Below are 12,108 nucleotides of genomic sequence, written 5' to 3' on the forward strand. Positions count from 1 at the left end.
CTCCTGCAGAAGCTGCCCTTCTCACATCCTTCACCTGCTCTGAGCAGGTGGAAAATATCAGCGGATTTGTCCACAGACCTGGGGTAAAAATAATCCCCCTTTCTGTGTGGTTATTCCCCATTCCGTAACAAACCTTTTTAATTGTTAGATTTTGGTGCAGGGTGATCGGCTGGCATTGTAGACTCCAACTGCTCAAATCTCCACTCCCCAAACCCTGTCCCTAGACCTGGTGAAAAAGGGCCCGGTATTCCCCCTTCTGTGTGGATATTCCACATTCCGGAACAAGCCATTGTAATTGCTTCATTTTGGTGCAGGGCAATCAGCTGGTATTGTAGATTCCAACTGCACAAATATCCCCTCCCCAAATCTTGTCTTAGTCCTGGGGGTAAATGGGATCCAGTATTCCCCCTTCCGTGTGGTTATTCCCCATTATGTAACAACCCATTTTAGTTGATAGATTTTGGTGCAGGGCAATCAGCTGGTATTGTAGATTGCAACTTGCCGTTACAGATGAGGTGGCACTGTGTGCGGTTACACATGAGGTGGCGCTGTGTGCGGTTACACATGAGGTGGCGTTGTGTGCAGTTACACATTTCAAAGGATCATTCCGTTGGGTCTATCTAACGATCATCTCTTTGGGCTTTAAATTTACAGCCTCTCTTGTCTCAGCCATACTGTGAGTAGGTTAGCCATGGAATTTAAGAAGTGCTGCAATGGCCCTCTAATGCTATAGTACATCATCTAGTTTACCGGTGCTATTTGTACCTCATTAGCACCAGCAGTGGCTCACATGGGTAGCAGTAAAGCGTCCTTTATTTTGCCTGGGATTGGGACTGGCAATTTCATTAAACTTTGCAGCCAGAAACTGAAGAGGCAAAGACATACCTGTGATGGTGCAACGCGCACTCAGCAGTAGAGCCAGCTAAGTTTCAACATAAGCCTGGTATACCGTCAGTGATAAACGTAAGGTCATGGGCTACACACAAATAGGCACTTTCTGTCAGCTGGGGCGTGAGTGTGCCATTCCCAAGAGGGTGCGCGTTGCCTTGTTAGTGCTGATATGGAGGGGATGGAGCACTAATACGGACAAACTACAAGAGCACTTTTTTCAGTAATAGTTAAGATTGAATTGTTGGCATGTTACCAGTGGCTTCAATTAAGCAAATTTGCCTTGGGAGTGGTCAGCGAACATTCGGACTGCAATGTTGGTGGTTAGCCGGTTGGCAGGCTTTTTAGATGTGTGTTTCTAGCTCAGGCATGTCCAAGTATGGGTTATGGTGCCTGAACTCTGCCCTGGGATACAAGTTCACAAGCAGGTGGAGCGGCAGAACTGAAAGGGGCTTGGGTTCAAACGCTGGTCAGAGGTTCAGATCCTGGTAGGTCCACTTAGCAGTTCATCCTTCTGAGATCGATGAAACAAGTACCATTGAGTTGAGTAACAATAACATGGGCAAGTTCTCCCGCCCTATAGCTTCGGCTGGCAGCCATGCAGGTTGTGGAAATTGTCATCCAACGAGTGTGCTATGGTCCATAAGATTGGGGAAACCCCTGGGTTAAGCACAAATGGGCTACAAAGTATTAAAGAACACTTGGCATTCCCAGGATTAAAAAAAGGGCAGGTATTTATACTTATGGTTCCCCTCTGGTTCACACTGTCCTGTCTGCTCTCTGGTATACTGGCAGAAGTTTGGGAGGGCAAGGCGTCACCTAGGGTGGTGAATGCGATGGACATACTCCGACAAGTGCTATACACAGATACCTGGGTGAAAGAGGAAGTAAGGCGGGCTTGATAACTTTTACTTCCACCCGCATTTGCACTTCGTGTCAGGAGTGGCTTGTCAAAGGTATTGCTCTTCAGCCAGGTAATGTTAACATTGAACCAACACCAAACCAATTGTTTTAGGACAGGATAGGAGGGTCCTGCTGCCAGTATTGAATTCCCCCTGGTGTAAGTTATGCATCCATCCCTGAACTGAGGGGTTTTGGTTTTATCAGTCTAAAGTCCACAGGGAGTTTAAAAAGGATGGGGGCACCTGTCCAGAAGGGGCATGCTGGCCTCTGGTCCTGTATGGGCTTGAACTTGTTTTGGCTGGACCGGGGAGAGGCCTGGTAATCAGCAGGATGTAGGTAAAGATGGGGGGCCCTGGTTGTGACGGTGGCCACCCCCAGAGCTGTGGAGGAGTTACAGAGCGATTCAGACTCTGCAAAGTACAGAGGGGACCATATGCAACAGCACAAGGGTGCTAAGCCAAGGATACCCAGGGATGTCTTAGTGTTGTCCCCTGGAAGAGCGACGGTGCCCCGTTAGTCCTACGGGCGGTTGTGGGCCTGTGCAACCGGGGGCTGCCTGGAACGCTCCGCCCACCTTTTGGGGGGCGTGAGTAAGTGTGTGGACTGGCGGTCCACTGATGGGAGGGGTGGGTCCTCCCGAAATTAGTAACCACCGATTGGCGACGGTCACGGTGTAATTTGGCTCATCAGGCGGGCAGGCGGCAGAGGGGCTGGCCTGCCCTTGGATCGCCCGTAAGATAATCCACCATGTTGGCATATTTGTTATGCAAATAAACCTGCAGCAATTTTCTCCACTAACAAGGTGTCTTGTGGTTTATTTATGTATGTTGCTGTATGAGAACTGAAGAGTGTTGCCGACTATGCAGCTGAGCCTTGAATGCAGACAGGGCGAGGGAGTCCAATAAGTAGTTCGTTGTGAACTGGAGGACTGACTCTAAGAAGGCGGGCGGCTCGGCCTTAAACTACATATCTCGGCTGCTTCTCGCCTCCCAATGCATGGAAGTTTGTTTCCATCAATGCAGGTACAATTTGCTTTGCGGCTTGCTGCAACGCATTTTAATAATCCCGCCAACTGGCTCACTCACCTTCCGCACTGTGTATATGCGTGCGCGCCTTTTGGCCACTTCCCCCAAATGAAAGCGCGCCGGACCGGTGCTCTCTGCCACCGCAGCTGTTAGTCCGCGACTTTCAAGTGTATTGCTCATTACGGCAACTCATCTGGGCCGCTGGTTACACCAGTGCTGGGCACATAGCAGCGCTCCGACTGAGACGTGGACCACTTGCTTCGGGGTAAGAGTTTGTTGGGGCCTCATACATCCTGTTAGGGCGGCCTAGTCGTGAAGGACACAACCGTATTGCTCTTCCATTTCTGGTGCTTCGCAGCAGCTAACTTAAGTGTTTCACATTGCTCAGATGGGTGTTATTTCTTATATTTGTGTTTCCCTCGTCTTCATTCCTGGATTTTACTTGTGAAACAGTGTCACTCATATTTGTGGAAACGTCACTCATAATTACTCTTTAAATATAAAAATGTCACACTTCGCAATCTGAAACCTTGGCAGCTATGCATTTCGCAGTAGCAAGATAACATGGAATTCACAAAATTATGTAAATTACGCCAGCATAATTTTGGTTGTGGTCAGGCCTAATGGAGTTCCATGTCGCAAAGCTGCTTTAAATGTTAAGCATAAATTACAAAAGCGCAGGCGCGCTCTCCGACTAGTGCTCGGTGCACATCCGCGAGATACCGCACCCGAGTCGGCTCAGGTACCCCCACGCGAGCCTGTTGCTAGGGCTCGATCCCGCTGCAGAGAATGACGTTGACAGCCCAAGAGATAAATGCACAAAGCTATTTACCAGCCCCCGGCCTTTATTGGATTGAAATGTAAATTGCATTTGTCTCAAACGGTGCCCTTTGCCCATCTTAATTAGAAAAGCTAATTAAAGCTTTCCGACACCTCTCACGCCTTTTTGCCGTAGCGTTCCAGCTTCTATGATGTGGGGATTCGGAACACAAAACAGGTTTATTTATCTTAATAGAAAAAGCTGTTGCGTTTCTTTTTAATTTGTTGGGCTTTCTCAGGTTGAGTGCTTAATTTAGATTTTTTTTTACCTTACCTTTTTTCTTCCCTTTTGTTCTTTTCTTAGTTTATTTTTTTGTCTCGTTTCCAGCCTCCTCTCATCTGCCTTTTCTTCTGTGTCAATTTCGTTTATCAACTCGTCCTGCATTTTCTATGCTTGACTGACCGTACTATTAAGACTGGCATTCAGAACACACGCACGCACGCACGCACATTCACACGCACACACAACGCCTCAACGAGCACTGGTCCAGGGAAACCAAAGCAGCCTAACCAGCCTCCTCACACAATTTGTCTCTTTCCATCCATCCATTCTCTTCCCTCTCGCGTGTGCCAACACCAGGGTCAGCGGTTCACTGAAAGCTCAAGCCAGGGGCCTAGTTCTGGTTGAGCCTGAGGTCCTCTTGGAACCTGGACCCCAAAAGAAGGTGTCTACCTTCCACACTCTACCCTCATACGCCAAGAGTAAAAGATAATGCATCAACATGTGATGGTGAAAGGAGAGATAAAGAGATAACCATTTTAGTGGTTTCAAATAGTTAAATTCCTCACTAGCCCCCACCCTCTAATCTTCTCCCTTCACCCTCAGTGGCTTGTTGTAACGAGTTGGCTAAATTCTTCCTGGAAAAGTTTACCAAGATATACACCACCCTATCCACGGGTAGTAAGGACCCCACATGACCCTACACCTCCAGATAAGCCAAGCCCATTAAGGAGTATCTCACATCATTTTTTCCCATAAGCGCCGAAGATCTTATGTCCCTATGCGATTCGGTAAAATCAGGTGCCCCACTGGACCCTGCCCCGTTAAATGTGCTGAAGCAAGGGATGAGCGAGATGCTTCCTGTTTCATTAGATCTTCTCAACTTATCTTTAAGAAGTTGGACTGTACACTCTCCCTGACTACCCTGAATCTCCCCCTCCCGCCCCCCTCCAAAGCATGCAGTGGTAAAGCCATTCCTGGAAAAATCCACCTTAGACACACTGCAACTGGAAAATCATAGACCAGTCTCTTCACTACCCAGTGCAGGTACGATACTAGAAAAACATGGGAGAACAGGGAAACAGGGGAGATGATGTGGCCTAGCGGCTAGAGCGGTCGACCTCGAAGCTGGGGAACCGGGTTCGAGTCTCAGCAGGGACACTCCACATCCTGTGATTCTGGGTAAATCACTTAATCTCCCTGTGTCTAACAAAAATGTATGTATCTGTCTGTAACACAACTCGTGCTTATGTAAAGAGTTCTGATACCTTCAGGTCAAGTTTGTGCTATATAAAACTCCCCAAAAACAAAAAAACACATGACTCATCATCTAATACGATTTCTTTAAGATAATGCAATCCTTCATTCCTCAAAAACAGGCTTTCGACCCCAACATAGCACCGAAACTGCTCTTCTATCGTAGCAGGGTAATCAAATAGGATCTTGGACCCGGGGGACTCTGATGCAGTCATATTACTGGACCTTAGTGCTCCATTTGAAACTGTAGCCCATCCAACTCTCAGACAGAGGTTGGAGAGTGAGGGAATAGGGGTATAACACTGGACTGGCTCTCCTCATTCTTAGAAGGTAGAAATTTTCAAGTGTGCGACCACAGTTGTACGACGGTACATCTCATGCAATTACTTCGCATGCCTTTGCCACACATTTTTTAGTGAGCGTGTTTTTACTGCGATTATGCATTTAAAGCGCATGCCAATACCACGCTTTTTTTTATTTTTTAAAACAATATACTTGTGGGGGAGACCCCTCCAACTTACCTTAAATGCGTGGTATTGGCTTGCGTTGTAAATGCATAATTGCGGTAAAAACATGCGTGCAAAAAAAAGCGTGGTAAATGCACAACGAGGTAAAAACCTTGTTGTAAAGGCTCTTTCCCATGACAACCTCTGCCATTCGGAGCCCCACTTTATTTAACTGTTATGTAAGCCCACTGGCTGACATAGTCCGAACCTTCGGCCTCTCTATTGTTAGCTGTGCGGATGGTACACAACTTGTACTGTCCCTCACCCCTGATGAGCAGGCAAAAGGATCACAATTGGGACTCTTCTTAAAGGAAGTGGCTGACTGGCTGGCACACTCCCTCCTTGAACTTAACGGTGAAAAAAACGAAGCTATGGTGGTGGGCGACGACCTTGATGCTTGGTCTCTAGCAAGCTGGCCAGCATCCCAAGGAAGTGTGCCCTCTCAATAAAAAACCTGGGCATCTGGTTTGACTATTCACTCACTTTTGAAACCCAAGAAAGGAAAGTTGCAGTAAACTGTTTTGGTGCGATTAGGAAGCTGAGGAAAATACTAGACCTCCTTCTATTCTTCCTCCGAAGGCTTGTTCTACAAGCAATTGTCCTCTTCCGACTTGATTATGGAAACTCCCTGTACTTGGATTCGCCACAATTTGTGACAAAAAGACTGCAGACAACACAAAAGGCTGATGTGTGCCTACTTCTATAAGTCCCTGGGCACCAATCGGTCTTGAGTGCCTTGGCCTCACTCCTTTGGCTACCAATCGAGCAGAGAATACAATTCTCTCTGCATAGCTTGTAGGATCTGCCACCAAAAGGCCCCCAACTGCTTTAATCCCCATTACAGCCATATATCCCCTGCAGGGTGCTAGGGTTTGTCAATGCTATGCAATTTTCAATTCCCAGAATTCGCAAAGCAAGGGCTGACAGAAAGTCCATTCCATATCTTGTTCCAAAGTTATGGAACTCCCTCCCAGTTACTATTCGTAAGACCCAAACTGAAGTTAGTTTCGGGAAGAATCTAAAAGCATGGCTGTTTGTTAAATAGACTACTTTGATTAGCCGGACATGTGGCATAGCCATGTGCTCTATAAATCACCCTGAATAGAATAGCTGCACAAAGTGAAAACAGGAAACCTGGATTCAGTCCCAGCTTCTCTGATTAACCAAATTGTGTGATCTTTCGCAAAAAAAAGTGAGTTGAAGATGTGCGCAAAAAAATGGTCTTTTGATTCAATAGACTATGATGTTGCCCTGTGTATTTTAACTTAATACATTACAGCTCACTTGCCTATTAATTCACTAATGGCATTGTTGTCATGGCAGAAATGGTTCTAAGTTCACGTTTAAAAAGTATTAATAAATGTCTTTCAAAGTTGTGATATAATATGATGTACTAAGGTGAAACATTTCCTTTTGTTAAAGAAATACAGTTTTATGAAATCTCAAGAGACTATCATATTTTAGATGTTTGCTGAGTGATTTACATGCCAAATATTATTAAAGCCTGGCTTGTACATGAACATGAATTCTTAGAGCCTAGCCAAACATTTGGCTCAGGTCTAGCTCGGCTTGTCCTGTAAAACTGTTGGCTGCACCTCTCCGCTAACACCCCCAACTCACCCACACATTCCCAAAAACACATATGCGCCCGCCCCCCACCCCCCAGATAGGCAAAAGCACACTCCATTTACACTCATACACACATCCATCCAGGGCCAATTTTAGGGCGGTGCGACTGGTGCGGTCGCCCTGGGTGCTGACCTCAGGGGGGTGCTGTGTTTAACAATTTCTTACGATTTAAGAAACTTCTTTAGCAGAGTTCCTGGTGCATCTCGCTTTCAGGCAGCATTAAAAATGTTAAGATAACTCTAGTGATTAATGTTCCTGCTAGAGAGAGTGATCAGAGTATTGTCTAGTGGCAGTTTTGACTTGCCATAAAGTAGCGCAGAGATTTAATAGGGCTGCAAAGAGCAGATCTGTATTTTATGAGGCTAGGTGAATGGATTAGTAAAGCCAGCCTTTACCAGTGCTTTAAAACAAAAGAAATGTATGTGAGAGGGGGGTATGGAGAGATGAAGGGCACCTTTGCCAGATGGTAGTGAGGGAATCCAAGGAGGAGGTCATTGGAGGAGGGGCGCCAAAAAAGACTATAGCATCAGGTGCCACCAGTTCTAAAGCCCGCCCTGCTTCCATCGCATCTATCCTGAGATATTGTCAGCTGCCCCACCGCCGTGGGGCAACCGTTGGGTATATTATGCACTTTTTGGAAAATACAAGGCCGTATTTAACGGAAATCAATCAGTCATTTATAAAGTGTGACCAATCCCCCGTGGTACTGCTGGACAACGGTGAGACCGCAGCCCTCATCCTCCTGGACCTCTCCGCCGCCTTCGACACCGTCTGCCACCTCACACTACGCGCATGCCTCCACGCCGTAGGGATCCGAGACAAAGCCCGGAATGGACCACCTTCTTCCTCTCCGGCAGAACCCAGAGCATCCGCCTCCCCCCCATTCCGATCCGAAGCCTCCGAGATCATCTGCGGTGTACCCCAGGGTTCCTCCCTCAGCCAGATACTTCAACATTTACATGGCCCGCTCGCATATGTCGCCCGACAGCACAACCTCAACATAATCTCCTATGCCGACGACACTCAACTGATCCTCTCCCTCACCAAGGACGCAATCACCGCCAAAGCCAACCTCCACGAAGGAATGAAGGCCGTCGCCGACTGGATGAAGACCAGCCGACTGAAGCTAAACACGGACAAAATGGAGGTCCTCATCCTTGGCTCCAACCCTTCAGCCTGGGACGACTCCTGGTGGCCGACGGCACTGGGGACAGCACCAACACCCACCGACCACGCATGCAACCTGGGAATCATCCTCAACTCAACTCTCTCCATGACCAAGCAAGTCAACGCCATCTCCTCCTCCTGCTTCAACACCCTCCGCAAGATCTACAGGTGGATCCCGACAGATACAAGAAGAACAGTCACCCAGGCCCTCGTCAGCAGCAGACTAGACTATGGAAACGCCCTCTACGCAGGAGCCCCGACCAAGCTCATCAAACGACTGCAATGCATCCAAAACGCCTCGGCACGACTGATTCTCGACGTACCACGCCACGCTTTCCCTACTGTTGCACTCTTTGGCGTGGGAATAGTAATTTTTACCCCTAGACTATCCAACGTTTTCCCTACTGTTGCACTCACTGGAGTGGGAATAGTAATTTTTACCCCTACGCTATACAACACTTTCCCTACTGTTGCACTCACTGGAGTGGGAATAGTAGTTTTTACCCCTACGCTATCCAACACTTTCCCTACGGTTGCACTCACTGGAGTGGAAATAGTAATGTTAACTGCTACGCTATCGAACACTTTCCCTACAGTTGCACTCACTGGAGTGGGAATAGTAATTTTTACCACTATGCTATCCAACACTTTCCTTACTGTTGCACTCTATTTATTGTTATTGTTAATTAATGTATTGTTAATTAATTATTAATTGGTAATTAATTTATATTATTTGATTAATTGATAATTAAATCAATTATGTTATTTTTTTGTGTAGCGTGTTGTGGGTTTATAGGGGAATAGGGTGGGATATAATTTAATTATAATTAGTTAATTAATATGTTTTAATTTATTGTTGATTATTAATTATTAATTGGTAATTAATGTTAGTGGTTAATTCATAATTATATAAATAATTTATTATAATTAAGTAAATATTAATTTAATTTTATTGGTATTTATTATTTTTGTTAATTAATTATTAATTTGTTATTTATTTTACAAAAAGTATTAAATGAATTAGTATGTTAATTTAACCCCTACGCTATCCAACACTTTCCCTACTGTTGCACTCACTGGAGTGGGAATAGTAATTTTTGCCCCTACGCTATCCAACACTTTCCTACTGTTGCACTCCCTGGAGTGGGAATAGTAATTTTAAACCCTACGCTATCTAATATTTTTTGTATTATTTTAGCTAATGTAGTATATAATTAATTTTAAATAGATTAAAAAGAATGTTAATCTTTTTAATTTGTTACGTATATTTATTACATTTTTATTTATATTGTTTTATGTGGATAAATGTATTTATAATTTATACATTTTTTAAAACAATTCATCAGTTATTAAAATAATTATTAAAACATATAAGTATATATATTATAATTTGTTTTAGATTATATATATTACTTATAATTTTTAAACATTTTGTAATAATTTTAACTATGTTTATTTTAATTATATGTATTATGTACTTTATTTTACATTATTTTTTTAACTTAAATAAAAAACGATATTTTTCACTATTTTTTACATCAATATTTTTTTCCCGATACTTTTGTACTTACCATAATGTAGATAGGAGGTTGATATTCTTGACCTCGATATTCTTTCTGCGATCTTTTTGTAGGTCGATATTCGGACCTCCGATATTCTGTCAGGGATTCATCTGGTGGTGGTTAAACGAGGTATGAAGTGGAATCGAAATCAAGCAGCCTTAGTATTTGGCACCCGACCTTCAATAGTGCCGGATGCAGGCTTCTGATCAAAACTTTAAGCCCCAAGGTAGTGTTCTGCTGGACACTCAATGATGCAACCGCTTCCCAGAGGCTGCCTTAACACCCACCCAACACCCGTCCATCACAGGCGTCACAAGTCAGGTGACCCTCAATAAAAGGGGCCTTGCGCACTTGCCCTATTACACCCACCACACTAGTGTCCGTGTCCTTATTTTACTTATGTGGGCCTAGGGCCTGTAGTGTCCTGCTAGACACGTTCTAGCATTCCGTATGTGCAAGTTTACCAGCCACTCCTTTGAGGGTTGGCCCATACACCCACGCCACACCCATCCAACACATGCTTCTCCGGTCTGGTGAACCGGCCACAAAAGAGCCTGAGTGCACGTACTTGTGGCCAGTTCCTGTTACTTCCTTAATGTGTCTGTGTCATGTATAGTATTGCAAGTGGGCCTAGGGCATAAGACACTGCAATGGCGATGAGTGGATCGGTCGCTGCGCGTAAGCTGGCTGCTGCCTCGCAGTTTCTGTTGGGGAGAAGTATTACCAGCGCCTAAGGCGCACCTGCAGCCAGAACAATAGTGACTGAGACCGGGCAAAAGTAAGGCCACCCAGCGAGACAGTGGAGGGTCCGTCCTGGCATGTGTTACAACCACCAGAACTGCCCCTGCGGCTGCCAACTACCTGAGGAGCAGTTCGGGAAAGTCTACCTGATGAGGTCCTGCCGTCTGGTGAGTGGCGCCCAACTGCATGACCTGCAGTACCCCAACAGCATGGCGAAGAAGGAGACGGCCCCCCCGTTCACCTGACTCTTAAGTGCCCAGGTGAATGAGCGGGCCCACAGCACTAGAAAAGCTGCTGGGGCCAATGTGTGAAGCTGAGGCAACAAAGTTTGGCTTGCATGCAAAGACTATCGCGGCCTGAATGAAGTAGCAATGTCAGCGCCACCTAGTGGTAGCTCACTGCACCGCACCCGGACCCAGCAAGTGGCGGAAGTGTAAAGCGGCCCCGGTGAAATTAACCACCTCAAGTGATGACTCGTCAGTGAGGGAAGTGTGGTTCGACCCACGGCTGTATCCCGTGTGAGAGTCACCCCACCCCTGTAGCGATAAGGACAGCGCATGCTTAGCAAAGCACAGACAGCAGAACTGTTAACGCTGCCATGGCTTAGACATGAAGAGGCTCCACTTACCAGGGCGACTGTGATTGGCACCTGAGGCGTCCTTGACCGGGGTTAGTGGTGTGAGGGGACAAGCCTCCTTACCGCACCTGCACAGAGTGCCCCCAGTGCCTTTCTACACGACGCCGGAACGAGCTGCAAGGCCCACAGCATCAGGAGAGCCGCCGCGGCCTGAGGGGTGCAGTTGCTACTGCACCACCTAGTACCTGTTACATTGCACCAAGTGAGCAAGTGGCCCAGATGCGGCTCCTGGTGGGAGAACAACAGTACAAATAAGCAGCCTGCAGAAGAATGGCCTGCGGGACCCCACGGTTTTGCCCTACATGACGGCCCCAGAGACAGTATAAGGCCCACTGTCACTCCCCCCACCCCTCGGGACTGTCAGTGGTAGAGCCTGCCAAGCTATACAGCACCATCAGTGTTCTGTACCCCCTAGTGGCCAGAGAACACTAAAGCAAGTGGAGAACCCTCTGTTGCCTCCAGCAGCGATTCTACCACAGTGACAGTGCCCTGCCCCTCAGTAGGGGACAGGTGACATGCAGGCAGTGCACAGAGTGCGATACTGTGGAAGGAAAACATTAGAGAAAGCAGAGACTGCCCATGGGCGTGATCCACACTCTCTGGGGGTCTTTTGATGACACCGCATGTTGCCACGGGCCAGCAACAAAGGTGACCAGACCCACATATCTGCTGTACTAGAGGAGCACTGTCCCCAGCATGACAGGAGGTAAGCCGAGTCACAGCAGTGAGAACCCAAGGCAACCAAGCCCCACGC

The 12,108-nt window shown here is 46.6% G+C and overlaps 1 protein-coding gene and 1 long non-coding RNA gene across 2 annotated transcripts in view; one reads left to right on the forward strand and one right to left on the reverse strand.

The window, feature by feature from the left end:
* The window catches only part of B4GALT2 (beta-1,4-galactosyltransferase 2), an 897,966-nt gene that overhangs the window by 628,282 nt on the left and 257,576 nt on the right, over positions 1-12,108 (forward strand). The window lies entirely within an intron of this gene.
* Positions 1-12,108, reverse strand: part of LOC146835111 (uncharacterized) — a 301,437-nt gene that overhangs the window by 148,903 nt on the left and 140,426 nt on the right. The gene's annotated exons all lie outside the window — the stretch shown is intronic.

The sequence above is a fragment of the Triturus cristatus genome, chromosome 4_2 (genome assembly GCF_964204655.1).
Source record: "Triturus cristatus chromosome 4_2, aTriCri1.1, whole genome shotgun sequence".
In the NCBI taxonomy this organism is placed as follows: Eukaryota; Metazoa; Chordata; class Amphibia; order Caudata; family Salamandridae; genus Triturus; species Triturus cristatus.